We start from the raw sequence: 15,344 nt of genomic DNA on the forward strand, positions 1-15,344 counted from the left end.
GTTATCTACCCAAAAGAACAAGCTCAGTTCGCCTAGGTCCGGACTTTAAATGAGTGGGACTGTGTCAATACAAAATTGACGCCCCATAAAGGAACATATACTATGTTCGTGGTGGAAGGGCAAACCCCAACACAATGCACCACAAAGGTAGTAGACCTTACCTTACAGGCGGCTATGGAAGACAAGCACATGCCGCAACTGAAGGAAACAGACCTAACTTCACTATTGTTCCCTGGAGACCAAGAATGCTGGATTGACGCACCAGCTACTTTCACAGCTGGGAAGTTGAATCCGGACTGTGCCACCACACAATTCAGCGAACGACTCCCCAGACTTTCAGACTCTCTGATTAAGACTGAGTACGAGGCAAGAACTAGGCTGAGTAGAGCCATCAACTCAGCTACGATGGCGGAGATGACTTAATTAGTCTACGCCGAGGAGCCACTATTCAAGATTCTAACAAAGTCTTTGCTTCACACCCTCCAGTGTGATGCATATAACTTTGCAGTGGCCCGGCGCAATTGCCGAAAACATGTCTTAGCTGAGGCCTCCATTAGGCACGAGCCTAACAGATTAATTAAGGTCGCAATCTGGGGAGCGGACTTATTCCCAGAGAACGTGGTGAATAGCGTTCTCGGGGAAGCAGCTAAAGTCAACCAGAGCCTCAGAGTCCGGTGGGGTCTAATTCCTAAAAGAAAATTTGAGCCCACCGGAACACAATCAAGAGGCAGGATAAGACCAAGGAAGTTTCAGTCCTTCCAAGGGCCACAAGCTCAAGCTGTGGTACAGGCAATGCCAGTATCCCAGATGAGCCAGCCTTCCACCTCAAAAAGCCACCCACAACAACGAAATGTGTGGGTAAGCCAACCACCTCAACAACCGATAGCCACTACTCCGTTTACTGCGTCTCCGGCGTATAATCCTTCCTTAGAAACACGGAGTGTTTCACGGATCTAATAGGCATGCGAGAGGTAGTAGAGCTAGGGGAGCCTTCCGACATAGAGGCAGCGGAAGAGCTTCCAGGAAAGGAGCCGTGGAAGCAGACCTTCTGCAAACCAGTGAGGCTCCCCAGGTAGGAGGAAGGCTGTACCTCTTCCAGAGCTGTTGGACGTTCAGCAAATGGGCATACAGCATCATAACGAATGGTCTGGGGTGACATTAAGCATAATAAGCTGACACAAGTGCCAGGCATTCTTATATGCACAGTGTTCCTAGTAACAACAGAATGTATAGTGAAATTTCATATTTCCCTTAGAGTGGCTAATGTTTTCCTTTTCAGGTAAACCCTATTATTCCTGTTATTACTGTTTATGCTTTTATGCAGAATTATTCAGCATACATTGTAATTATTTACAATCATGATTTCTATTTTTGTAATAAACAATAGAACGAATATTTGCGTCTCTTTCCCCCCAAATATTTCATTGTATGTATAAGTCAGAGCATCCTTGACTCTTTTTTGATATTTAAGTAAATACCAGAACTAAGATTCATTAGATAAGATCTTGTTGTACTAGACTGTTCATTTTACTGTTTAAGGTTTCCTACACGTATATAAACCTGTCCGTCTCTTCATCGACAGACCCGGGAGGTACAGTAACCTGCCCAAACCAATACCATCCTAGTACAGACTATGCTTTACGTATATGTTGACACTAATATACAAACTGTTTGCTAGATTGTTCCTTGAACTCACAATCCTCGGGTTTTTTCCTCGAGTCTACCCAGACTCTTCCCTGTAGGTGGCAGGAAGCACTGACATATTTCATGATCAGCTGATTGATGTATAACGGTAACATCAAGTGTCTCTAGGTCTAAAGACCGAAGAGGAAAGATTTAGTTCGAGATGAACGGCACTATTGAAAATCCAGAGATACATTAATGCTCTGGTACACTTCCATCACAACGACATGGCCTAAGCCCAAAAAACGGATTTTGAGCAAAGCGAAAAATCTGTTTTTGGGTGAGGTAGCCATATCGTCCTGATGGACCCACCCTCTTTTGGGACAAAAGGATAATAAATCCCTCCCTATGGTACTGTATCTGCAACACCTACAAAGCTACAAAGAATGACGGTGGCGGATTGGCGCACTACTGTATTTGCAGAGTAGTAGGGAGCGTCGAGAGCGATGTCTCTGTAACGACTCTCCTTATTCTTGCCTCTCTTTCCCCTCGAAGTGAAAGCTCTTTTGTGGGCGTAGCTAGCCATGAGACGTGTCAAGAATACGTCCTCTGATATTACGCGATATCCCTGCGTAAAATTTTAAGGGATATTCGCTCCAGGAGTTGGAATTCTGGATACCTTTGGTAAATTCTCTGGGATATATCACTGTAGGTCAAATATACGTAGGAAGCTACCTTCGAAGGAACTTCCATCAGGATGACATGGCTACCTCACCCAAAAATAGATTTTTCGCGAAAAATCCGTTTATATATATATATATATATATATATATATATATATATATACCAAGGCACTTCCCCCAATTTTGGGGGGTAGCCGACATCAACAAATGAAACAAAAACAAAAAGGGGACCTCTACTCTCTACGTTCCTCCAGCCTAACAAGGGACTCAACCGAGTTCAGCTGGTACTGCTAGGGTGCCATAGCCCACCCTCCCACATTATCCACCACAGATGAAGCTTCATAATGCTGAATCCCCTACTGCTGCTACCTCCGCGGTCATCTAAGGCATCGGAGGCAGCAGCAGGGCCTGCCGGAACTGCGTCACAATCGCTCGCCATTCATTCCTATTTCTAGCACGCTCTCTTGCCTCTCTCACATCTCTCCTCCTATCACCCAGAGCTTCCTTCACTCCATCCATCCACCCAAACCTTGGCCTACCTCTTGTACTTCTCCCATCAACTCTTGCATTCATCACCTTCTTTAGCAGACAGCCATTTTCCATTCTCTCAACATGGCCAAACCACCTCAACACATTCATATCCACTATAGCTGCTAACTCATTTCTTACACCCGTTCTCACTCTCACCACTTCGTTCCTAACCCTATCTACTCGAGATACACCAGCCATACTCCTTAGACACTTCATCTCAAACACATTCAATTTCTGTCTCTCCATCACTTTCATTCCCCACAACTCCGATCCATACATCACAGTTGGTACAATCACTTTCTCATATAGAACTCTCTTTACATTCATGCCCAACCCTCTATTTTTTACTACTCCCTTAACTGCCCCCAACACTTAGCAACCTTCATTCACTCTCTGACGTACATCTGCTTCCACTCCACCATTTGCTGCAACAATAGACCCCAAGTACTTAAACTGATCCACCTCCTCAAGTAACTCTCCATTCAACATGACATTCAACCTTGCACCACCTTCCCTTCTCGTACATCTCATAACCTTACTCTTACCCACATTAACTCTCAACTTCCTTCTCTCACACACTCTTCCAAATTCTGTCACTAATCGGCCAAGCTTCTCTTCTGTGTCTGCAACCAGTACAGTATCGTCCGCAAACAACAACTGATTTACCTCCCATTCACGGTCATTCTTGTCTACCAGTTTTAATCCTCGTCCAAGCACTCGAGCATTAACCTCTCTCACCATTTCATCAAAATACAAGTTAAATAACCACGGTGACATCACACATCCTTGTCTCAGCCCCAGGGATGTCTCAAATTCACAATATAACTCTTCAAGTTTTCCAAAAGAGATAAGTAGTATATTCCATTATTTGTCAAATTCATGACAAGAAATGAAGTGTGTCAGATGTTTGTTGTTTAAGCACTCGTGGAAAAGTTGCAGCTATCTACAGAGAGAATCAACGTGTCCTACTAATTGGGAATCATTCAATAGTTTTCCTTGTTGTAGGTTCATGTTTAAAACATTCAAGTGGGCAGTCATTACTGTAAGAATTGCTTGGGAGCAAAGAGAGTCTTTATCGTGTAGCTGAATTTAGCACTGTTTTGAACGACTAATATGCTGGTTTTATAGAAATGGAAGTAAGTTTTCCAACACTTGGCCTCCTAACACATAATATAGTGGCAGGTCACTGTACTCCGTTTAGTTTCTCTAGGAATGATATAAATTTTCTATGCCTAAGGAAATATTTCCGCCTCTGATTAAGTTCACAATACTGACAGATTTGCCATGGCATCACTCATCTGCAATATTTTGCTTCATAAGACCTTTTGGTGAATAATGCAGTGCAGTATGATGCAATGCACTCCATTTTTCTTTAAAAGACCAAATAACCCCACATTACTGCCAACCATAGCTTCCGTACTATCACTTATAATGCAGGAACACATTTTAAACCCTCCATATTCATGGACCACAGATTGGAGATGAATGTTTATTTCAGAACCTCTGCTATAAACATTCAATAACTGCATCTTTTTAAGTTCTTCATGTACCACAAAATCTTTGTCAATGGTGCCAGCAAATATGAGTAACTGGCTTATATCACTTACATCAGTGCTGTCATCTAAATCCAGTAAAAAGTACTTGCAATATTTCATTATAAATTTAAGTTTCAGGGAAACATGCTGATCAAATTTATTCACTCTTCTTACAACTCTTTGGTAAGAGAATGGCACTCAAATTTCTTTACTACCAGATAATTTTTCTTCAGCAAACTATTGTGCTTTTTTTACTCCACCTCTAAATGAGATTCTATTTCTTATAAGCACCTAAGTAACTTTTTATAAAGCAGTAAGACTACCTGTTTGTGGTTTTCCAAAGTTATGGAGCCCATGCATTTGCTGTTGATGTTTGCCCATCAATATATTCAATATACCACTTACTGAGTTTCCCATAAATTGAGGATATTTTTCCTTGTGCAATGTCTCACAATGCCTTCGAAAATATTCCTTAAGAACAGAACCTTTTTGATGCCACACAATGTTGTTCTTCCCGCTTCATATAATATGCTCTGTTCATATCAGAGCACATTCATTTCTTATTTTGACTCAATATGGAAAGACATTAAGAACAATAGTGCTTTACTGCAAAACAGAGGCAAGTTGAAAACTATTTAAAACATCATTGGTTCCATCCCCATTCTATTCACAGGGTTTTCATTAATCTTGTCACATTTATATTGATTATTGTTATTATTACTGTCAAAAGTAAAGTAAACGAGGAAGGGGGGGGGGGGGGGAGGGAGGGAGGGAGGGAGGGAGGGAGGGAGGGAGGGAGGGAGGGAGAGGGAGAGAGAGAGAGAGAGAGAGAGAGAGAGAGAGAGAGAGAGAGAGAGAGAGAGAGAGAGAGAGAGAGAGAGAGAGAGAATTCTACTGAAATATGTAATTTAATCTTATTTCATTATTTATCATTTTTATTTTTTTTTAAGTATTCAGGAGGGATATTTTAGGGCCAGTAAGGTTTCGGCACATTAAATCACACTGCATAATTAGGTGAGTGTTGGAGGTATACAAAAAACCTCCCCTGGCCCGCAGGCCTGTAGTTGGACCATCCTGATTTAGAGTAACATCATTTATTGACAAAACCTATACTGTATATCTATATATCTATATCATAATACATCATATATATATTATATAACCTACCTACCTACCTACCTACCCCCCCCCCCTCTCTCTCTCTCTCTCTCTCTCTCATTTAGCTTAGTAAATAAGATTCAATTCACATTACTTGGTAATTATTTAACAATGATGGTTTTCAGACAAAAATACTTCCGACCAATCAGCTATTAGGAAACTTTCCGAGTTAAAAGGGGTACCTGCGAGCCGGTGCAAATCTGCCTCGCTAAAAAAAATAAACTATAGGGTTGTACCTTAGCTGGTAATAATAATAATAATGTCTTCAAGATAATGTGATCACCAAAAATCGTAACACTCAATAAGCCATTTTTTTTTTTTTGCAATTGAAGAAAAAAACATGTTACATTTCTCCAAAAATTATTTGCAATTAAATAAGAATCTTAAGTTGTATATTGTTAAAGAAATATTATTATGATTCAAGTAAAAGCCCAGCTAAGACCTTGGTTTACAGTATTACAAGCACTAGGGCTCCAAGGAAGGTATTACCACCCAGTGAGGAAATGAAATAAGGGAATACCTAATAAATTACTGTACTCATTTACACTTTTGTGTTTTGTAAAAAAATAAACAGGCGTAGGCTAGTCTATTTGTTTGAATTGTGGAACGCTTGTTTCCCCATGACATTAAGTCTCTGATACGTTTGTTTTGCCATGTCATTAAGTACTTTATTGTTGCACAACAAATGAGCCATTTTATCTATAGCAATGGTGAGGAGTCAAACTGCTTTGAAAGTAGGACACCACCCTCCTTTTACATGAAGCCTATTTCTTCCATGTTGAGTTCTAAAGTTCTTGTAGTTTCACTATTTGATTTAGCAAGTTTTCAGCCTTTTGTGGTTATGTAGATTAATATATTTTTTTTTCTTTTTTCAAGCTACATTTTGTTACTAAGGGTATTTTACTCATTCGCCAAAGAAAATCGTGAAAATTGGGCTTAGGTAATAACTTGAGTGATGTCAACCATAATTTATTCTTTTGAGAAGGGTTATTCATAATAATAGGCAATTTCCAAGCACAGGATATGAAACATTTTGTACATCATATTCCACCATATTAAGAGAGGATACATCTTTATAACTTATTCAATCTGCATGGTAATATAAGCTTCTGAAATGAAAAAAAATTGTAATTCAGCCTTCCTTTAAAGGTTTTATTCCTATTCTAATGGCACAGAACACCAATGATGGATTGTGGATTACGGATGATAAACGAAAAAGTGGAGATATATAGTGATCACTGTAATTCATTTTAAAATCTTGACACAAACACCTTAGTCCAGTCCCAATAACAGTCTGATTAAATTATATGTTAATAACTCAGCATAGAGGTCAGATTATTTTTTCACCAACATATTCTACATAAAGACACGAAAAATTGTTGTACAGAATTAACCTTAGACATGACTTTCACAGTTTCAGTTCACACACAACAGCTGTTTCAAGTGATTATACAAAATCACAGAAAATAAAAGACAAATAATTTGTGAAATTTTATTAGTTTCACATTTTGTAACCTTACACTACACTGAATTGCCCCTTACCTTTCCCAATTTTGAAGATCTTGTCCTGCGATAGCAGATCTTGTCAATGTAATGTTAAACAGCTTCAATGCCAGATAAGATAATTGAGAAGGGCACGGGTCACCACTTACACAACCATTCATAACACCCTTAAAAAATTCATGTTGATTGAATGACAGCACACATTCTTACAGCATTCACTCTAAATCCAGTTTAATAACGAATAGCAGTCATTAGCTATCACTATCAATTTACAATTACTAAATATTCTACAACACAACTGGCTATGCCAAGGAAATCAATTTTATTTCCATATAAAAAAATACATGTGACATCATAAACCAAACTGGCAAAACTAAAGCATAAGTAGTAAAGTCGAGCTCAGTAATAAAAATAAAAATGTAACTTTTGGGCCCTGGCATAGGAAATTATCACTTACAAAGGACAGCTATACAGCATGATGCACCTTGTAGCCTGGTTAAAAACTCCATTATCATCTCGAGTCTTCAAGCAAGGCTTCCTTTGTTCAGAGAAGATTCCATTGTCCTGGCTGTAAGAAAAAAATCAAATTTAATGAAAGTTAATTTCATATCACTAGGATAATGTTTACTTATTGCTGAAACAGAGCAGAGACTTCTTTAGTTATCACACTTAATGTCAAGACTAACACAACCATGGAAATAGTTAGGATTTTTTGTATTTGACTTTCTACCTTAAGAATGAAGCCTTCAACTAAATTTCTGGAATTTGTTTCCCTTGATCCAGTACCTTCTGCGTAAGGAAATGTTCTATCACTATCATTTAAACTTTGTTTTTCCTTAAAGAAACACACAAGTCCCAATAATCACCTGTAAAATCTTAACACATTACACAGGGGCCTCAAGAGTAACTGATATGTTGGGGGATTTACACCATCCAGAACAGTGTGAAGCCAACCTCGAGTATGAATGCAACCCTTTAAACTAAAGGAAATTTATCATTTACACATTTAGCATCCATTTGAGACCCAAAGCATGTCGTGTGCCTCATGTAATGGACTGTTGTCATTACATTTTTTTAGCCTCCTTTTTTACTGTCTCTCCTTTTACTTGTAACTTTGTGTTCTTAACCCCTTTTACTACCTAGTTTCTTTTGTGCAGCTAACACCCTAGCCTTCACAAGGCCCAGTTTAATAAATCAAATTGATAGGCAATTTAATTATGTATCCCTATGGATCAGGAGTTTTCCTCTGATTACTTAGTTGTGCATTGTGCATGTTTCCTTTATAGCAGATTAGACCTAGCAGAGTAATATTTAGCATAAAATTGGTTAATACCAGCTAGGGAGAATTCAAATTCAATTACCACTCATTTATTTACCTTTCGCAGCCAACTCTCACCCAACTCCTTTACTATTAAAACCTTGAACAGGTATTTGTACAGGAAAAAATTATGAAAAAGGGTCTAACAATTTATTTACCAACATAATTATAATAATTTAAAAGAATCTAATTCCACTTCCCATGAATGCTGACTGGTTAAGCAAATGTTAGCTGGTTTTAGCAGAAAAGGGTAAGGTGAACAATAGTGGTTATATTTTGATTGTTAATCATTACCTTTTAATTTTTGGCATTGATTTTAATGAGTATCTTAACATTCCTTTCCTCAAGAGATTTTTTTCAAGCCACATTTATCTTTTGGTCAGTTGACCCCCAACCATTACCCATATAAAAATATGCACAGGCATTTGTACAAAAAGTTTTTAATAAAAGTTACAGTATTGCAAATATATCCCGATTATAATAAAAACATCACAATTACACATGCAAATGATAATCACCGCTATCTTTTATATTACATAAAACAATGCTCACTACTTTTAGTAGGTACTTTTAATGCAAGTAATATGGGTATCCCATCCGTTTTTCTCTTCTCTTTTATTAAATGGTGTCTTGGACAAGCTTAATAGAAGGACCAAGGATGGCTGGTTACCTTTTTCCATATCTGTTCTTTGACCATCCTCATGATATTAACTTTCTAAAATATTGTTATTGTCCTTCCTTCAGTGGAAGTGACTATACTATCCTGGAAGGTTTCAAGCCTTGTATGGTGACTTGGCTCTAACATGTTATCTAGTTTCTTCTGACATTTAGATTTTATCTATTAATTCAATTTCTATTTTGTTTTTTGTTTTTAATTGTTATCTAGAAACAAAGAAAAAAAAAGTCCATCCCAGACATCATCAATGTCATCTAGCATACTGCAATACTCATGGATTACATGGAAATATTCAGACCTTGCAGTCGCCTGATAATAGTGTGATATTTCTCATATTCAGAAACTTTGGTTTCTCAAGAGGCACTTGTTGGAACTGCTTTTCTGGGTATTTAAGAAACCAAGTGCTTTGAAATTAGATGCCATTCTTAGAGGATTATTATTATTATCAAAAGGGAGATATACCCAGCCCAATGTGTTGATCTCAACTTGTACAACACGGACCCAATTAAATTTAGAGCAAGGTGTAATATAATTAAGTGGTGATCTACTCCAATAAGAGTCAATCTCAACTCTTACAGGGCTGGACCAAATGAATTAAAAGGACAAGTGCCCCACCTCTCATATGTCCTCCTATGAAAGTGATCGAGATGAGATTGAGGTCATAAATGTTTGTGGCAAACATAACGTTCATATTTTATTCTGGAAAATTGCTACTCTTTAAATACAGTAGAGTCCCGAATTATGCGAGAATTTGGTCGATCAATGACCTCTTATAAAATGGAAAATCGCATATTTCGAAACACACGACAGAAATAATTCTATTGGAGCCATGGGCAACAAGTTGCTGGTTGCCATGGCCCCAATAGAATCATTTCTGTAGTTGTGTGTTTCGAAATATGCGATTTTCCATTTATAGAGAGGTCATTGATCGACCACAAATTCTCGCATAATTCGGGACCTCTACTGTATTTAGAGTAGCAATTTTCCAGAATAAAATGATGAATCATCATCCAAATGGTTGTATTTCTGCGAGGTTAATACAGTTTAACCTTATAAAATTAATGTGGCATTTTTGTAGGGCTTGGAACGAATTAGGGCATTTACGTACATGTAAAATAGGACACGTATAAAAAATCATGATACAAAGGCACTCCTGAACAAATTAAATTTTGTATCTAGAGGTATTACTGTACAGCAGTTGTTACAAATAATGCTAAGTAAATTAATATCATCATCATTACCAGCTAAGCTACAACCATACTGTAGTTGGAAAAGCAAGATGCTATAAGTCCAAAGGATCCAACATGGAAAAATAGCACAGTGAGGAAAGGAAATAAACAATATAAGAAATAATGAACAATTAAAATAAAATGTTTTAAATACAGTCATAACTCTCTTCACGAAAGAATCTGCTCACAAAATTTTACGAAACGCGAAGATTTTTCTAACTCGCATTGCACGAGTGTAAGAAAAGATATTTGACAGTCAGGCCGAGAATAAAATACTCGATCATTCAAAAAGTTGAAGAAAATGGGTTTACATAATAGAAAATGTACTCTCTAGAGTAAGGGTAACTGTAATAGTACAGTACAGTACATATGATACTGTATATTTTGCATATGTACAGTATGTATTGTATTATTTTCATTTAATATTGCATTATGTTCTAATAACTACAGGCATTAACAGTTAGTTTAGGTATATTGAATAGTTCAAATGTATTTGGCTGTACATTATTTCATTGTGGTTATACTGTAGCTTTATTATAAAATTCAATGTGGTGTTTTTGTAGGGTTTGGAACGAATTAGGCGATTTACATGTAAAATGAGACTCATACCACGAAATTTTCACAAAACGAAAGCCACTCCAGAACAAATTAATTTCGTGTTGTGAGGCATTACTGTACAGTAACATCATCAAAACAGATGTTTATATTAAAAGATTTATGTCAGCCTGTTCAACATAAAAAACAAATGCTGCAAGTTTGAACTGTTGAAGTTCCACCTATTCAACTATCCGATTAGGAAGATCATTCCACAAATTGGTCACAGCTGGAATAAAACTTCTAGAACACTGTGTAGTATTGAGCCTCATGATGGAAAAGGCCTGACTATTAGAACTAATTGCATGCCTGGTTTTACGAACAAAATGGAACTGTCCAGGAACATCTGAAGGTGAAGGATGATCAGAATTATGAAAAATATTATGCAACATGCATAACGAATTAATTGAACGATGGTGCAAGAGATAAATATCTAGATCAGGAATAAGAAATTTAATAGACTGTAGGATCCTGTCCAACAAATTAGGATAAGAATCAGCAGCTGAAGACCAGACAGGAGAACAATACTTGAAACAAGGTAGACACAAGATTTTTTGTGATCAATCTATTCTGAAGTAGTATTTTTTTAAATCTTTAAGACTTTTTCAATAAGCCAATTTTTTTGTACAAATAAAGAAGACACAGACCTAATGTGTTTCTCAAAAGTACATTGGCTGTCGAGAATCACACCTCAAATTTAAAGACTCCAAGAGTTAAAGAAACATTATCAATGCCAAGATCCTGATGTTGAGGAGCCATTGTCCTTGACCTACTTAAAATCATACTTTACGTTTTGTTAGGATTCAACATCATGCCCCATAACTTGCACCATGCACTAATTTTAGTTAAGATGTCTATTAAGGGATCCAGCAAACCCCAGATCTACATTCAGGAGATGGAATTGATGCAAAGAGTGTAGCATCATGTGCACATGCAACAACCTTGTTTTCTAGGCCAAACCACATGATGTGTGTATATAGAATGAAAAGTAATGGGCCAAGAACACCAGATATCACATTCCTATACTCACTATGGTGCCCCCTCAACAACAACTCTTTGCACTTTATCACTTAAAAATTCAATTATGATGCTAAGAAGCAACCCACCCACTCCCAACTGTTGTTTAAAAACAGGGGCCCCATGATTAACATGGTCAAAGGCAGCACTAAAATCAAGGCCAATCATACGAACTTCCTGATCATAATCAAGGGATTTCTGTACAGTACTGGAGATTGTAAGAAGGGCATCACATCCTTCAAGGCCTTTAAGAAAACCAAATAGCAAACTAGGGAACAGATGATTACCTTCAGCAAACCTATACTAAGACGTTTGGCCAAAAGACATTAAAAAAACCTAGATGATATGGGAGTTATCGAAACTGGGCGGTAATCAGTTGGACTTGAGCTACCACTAACACGTTTACATAGTGAAGTAACATTACCAATTTTTCAACAGGTGCTAAAAGCTCTCCTCTTGGAAATGCGCAAAAATACAGAAAACTTTGGAGCTAAGAAATCTTCAGTTTTATAAAAATCTTTCTACGAAAATTGTATTTTACCTAACATACATACTACAAACCACTCTAATAGATAACCTGGAGCATCAGCTTTCCACTACCAGAATATTTTCCCCACCAATAGGCCTAAACTCCCTCACGGGGTGCGCTAACCCAACCTCATCTATTTAAATCACAATGCACTAAGGAGGCCTCAGGAGCAGCATGCTCAGGGCAAAGGTCACCATTCCAATCTGGTCGTGGCCATGTGAGGTCAACTCTTCAGTCTTCTCACGACCTTGTTGTTCTTTTTCTCTAGAGTTCAACTTCTTTTTTCCGGTGTTCCCTTACGCTCCCCTTGTATTCTCTTATTGTTAAATTGTATTCCTTTTCAATTGATATATTATTACATTATAACTTTTCTAGTTTATAAAAATATAAACCAAATTGCATAAACTACCCCCGACTTGGAAAAGAGTAATTAATTTATTAAGCTTCGTAATAAATTACAGGAAAACTAAAAACTATGAATGAAATAATGAATGATTTGAAGTTCTGTGGCATCCTAAAAACTAAAATTGTTGTGCATTGGCAACAGGGATGAAACGCCTCTTACCTTTGATATGCCATTAAATCAACAGTAAATCGCATATTTCGAAACACACAACAACAGAAATAATTCCATTAGGCCATGGAACTAGCAACTTGCCTATTCAAATGTGTTTACTACCCATTCCCAATACTTTCTATGTACTATACTGTATTTTCAGTAACATTAATTGGTTCTTGTATATACAGTGATCCCTCGCTACTTCGCGGTTCGACTATCGCGCATTCACCACTTCGCGGATTTTTTTCATAACGCATGTATATACATATATCGCAGATTTTCCGGAAATTTCGAAAATACCGCGATGTGGACCGATGGTGCGAGATTGGAGAAAGTAAGGAAAATTGAATCATGATTGATTTTCAATATAAATGAAACTTTGAGAAGCAACAAAGTTATCATTTGTGTGTGTGTGAGAGAGAGAGAGAGAGAGAGAGAGAGAGAGAGTGTGTGTGTTGTTTTAATGTAATAAACAAAAAAATTTGATAGGTTATAACACCATCGGTGCTTATGTAATATCAACTGTATAGACGGTTAGAATAAGTTAAGAAATGGTATAAACGATACTTTGATAGTGTATTCGTACGCTCTCAAGAGCGGCAGCTAGACGTCAGCTGATGTGATCACAGCCAAAAGTAAAACAAAAAGAAGTCAACAATACTCGATTTTTAAAAAACACCCGAAATTTAAAAACAAAAGTACACACTTTCTTAATGTGCAATTAACTATTTAAAGAGTAGCAATTTTCTAGAATAAAATTATTTTTCCCAAAAAATAGTGGTTTGCTGATGAAATCGGATGCCGTATTTTTAGCAACGATTGAAATGGATGTAAACTCGGCATAATTTTTCCGGTTCGTATTTAATTGAGACTAAGAAAAACTAATTTTAGTTTCTTCATCTATATGTAAGTATTGTATAACACGAAAAGAGAGAGAGAGAGAGAGAGAGAGAGAGAGAGAGAGAGAACTAATTTTAGTTTCTTCATCTACAGTATATGTAAGTATTGTATGAGAGAGAGAGAGAGAGAGAGAGAGAGAGAATGAATCAGCTGTTGTAATCGAACGCCGTGTTTTTGTTTCGTGAGAATTTCATCGCCACGACTAACAACAACATACTGTACTGAACTTTACAGTATTATACGGACTACTGTAATATGATAAAGTAAAATATTTGTAATAACCTATTTTATATGAAATAGGGATATTTTTTTTTTTAAATTTACATTTACGTACGTAAAACAACTCACTCTCTCTCGTGAATAATTTTCCTGCTTTGCTACGTATGTATGATTTTATATAGATACGGTAAATAATATTTGTAATAACATTTTCTATAAGCTTTTTCTGTAATATCATTATTTATCACTTTCATCATGCGTGTTAAATGCCTTCGTTTGTTTATTACGCCGTTTCAGGCGGCGTCATAAAGAAAAAAATTTCATTTGGAAGTCCTAAGAAAAATTAAGTAAAACATTGGTAATAACAAAATCAACATACTGTATAATCAATATAATCGATGCAAAAACTAACCTATACACAGATGTGTACACTAAATGCGTTTGTTTCGTCATTATGATCAGAGATAAACGTAAACAAAACATTGGTTGCCATTTTTTATCGTGCTTTTTGGCGTGTTTAGGAAATGCATGATATAAAATTGCCTTTAATATTTGTGCCTGTTTTAGTTTAGGGTACTGTAGTACATGCATTAAGTGTTCTGTACATTAAAGGGTAGTTTGTTAACAGTACTACGTACAAGGGAAGGTTTTAAAAGTCTGAATATACATGTTAAATAAATACGTAAATATGGTGTCACTACTTCGCGGATTTTCACCTATCGCGGTCGGGTCTGGAACCTATCTACCGTGATAAACGAGGGCTCACTGTAAATCAAACATTTAATATGCTTTAAAGTTCTAACAACTTGAAAAAGGTTAAAATTACAGCCAGGATGGGTGTAAAAACCGCAATCTCCCATTATAACACGACCTAAAATGTGGAAAATTTTTAATGTGTGTCATATCTATTGTATAAGACAACTGGTGAATAGCAAAACCATCACTGTATAGATTAGCTTTTGTTGTATCATTGAAGATCCAAAATTATCAAAATAAGGCAATTTTATATCATGCGTTTCCTAAACACGCCAAAATGCACAATAAAAAGCAACCACCATTGTTTTGTTTACGTTCATCTCTGATCATAACGAAAAAACGAACGCATTTAACAATCTGTGTATAGGTTAGTTTTTGCATCGACAGCTATCTTACCAAGTAGAGATTACAGTATATGATGATTTTGTTATTACCAATGTTGTTCTACTTAATTTTTCTTAGAACTTCAAATAAATGAAATGATTGCCATTTATATAATGTTTTTCCTCAAGAC

The 15,344-nt window shown here is 36.7% G+C and overlaps 1 protein-coding gene across 4 annotated transcripts in view; it reads right to left on the minus strand.

Annotated features, from left to right (window-relative positions):
• Positions 1-7,008: 7,008 nt before the first annotated feature.
• LOC137654612 (RNA-binding protein 1-like) overlaps positions 7,009-15,344 on the minus strand; it is a 130,412-nt gene continuing 122,076 nt past the window's right edge. For all 4 annotated transcript variants that reach the window (XM_068388407.1, XM_068388406.1, XM_068388405.1 and 1 more), the window contains one exon: positions 7,009-7,601. The gene's annotated coding sequence lies outside the window, so the exon portion shown is untranslated. The remainder of the gene's footprint in view (positions 7,602-15,344) is intronic.

This window comes from Palaemon carinicauda, chromosome 15 (genome assembly GCF_036898095.1).
Source record: "Palaemon carinicauda isolate YSFRI2023 chromosome 15, ASM3689809v2, whole genome shotgun sequence".
Taxonomy (NCBI): domain Eukaryota; kingdom Metazoa; phylum Arthropoda; class Malacostraca; order Decapoda; family Palaemonidae; genus Palaemon; species Palaemon carinicauda.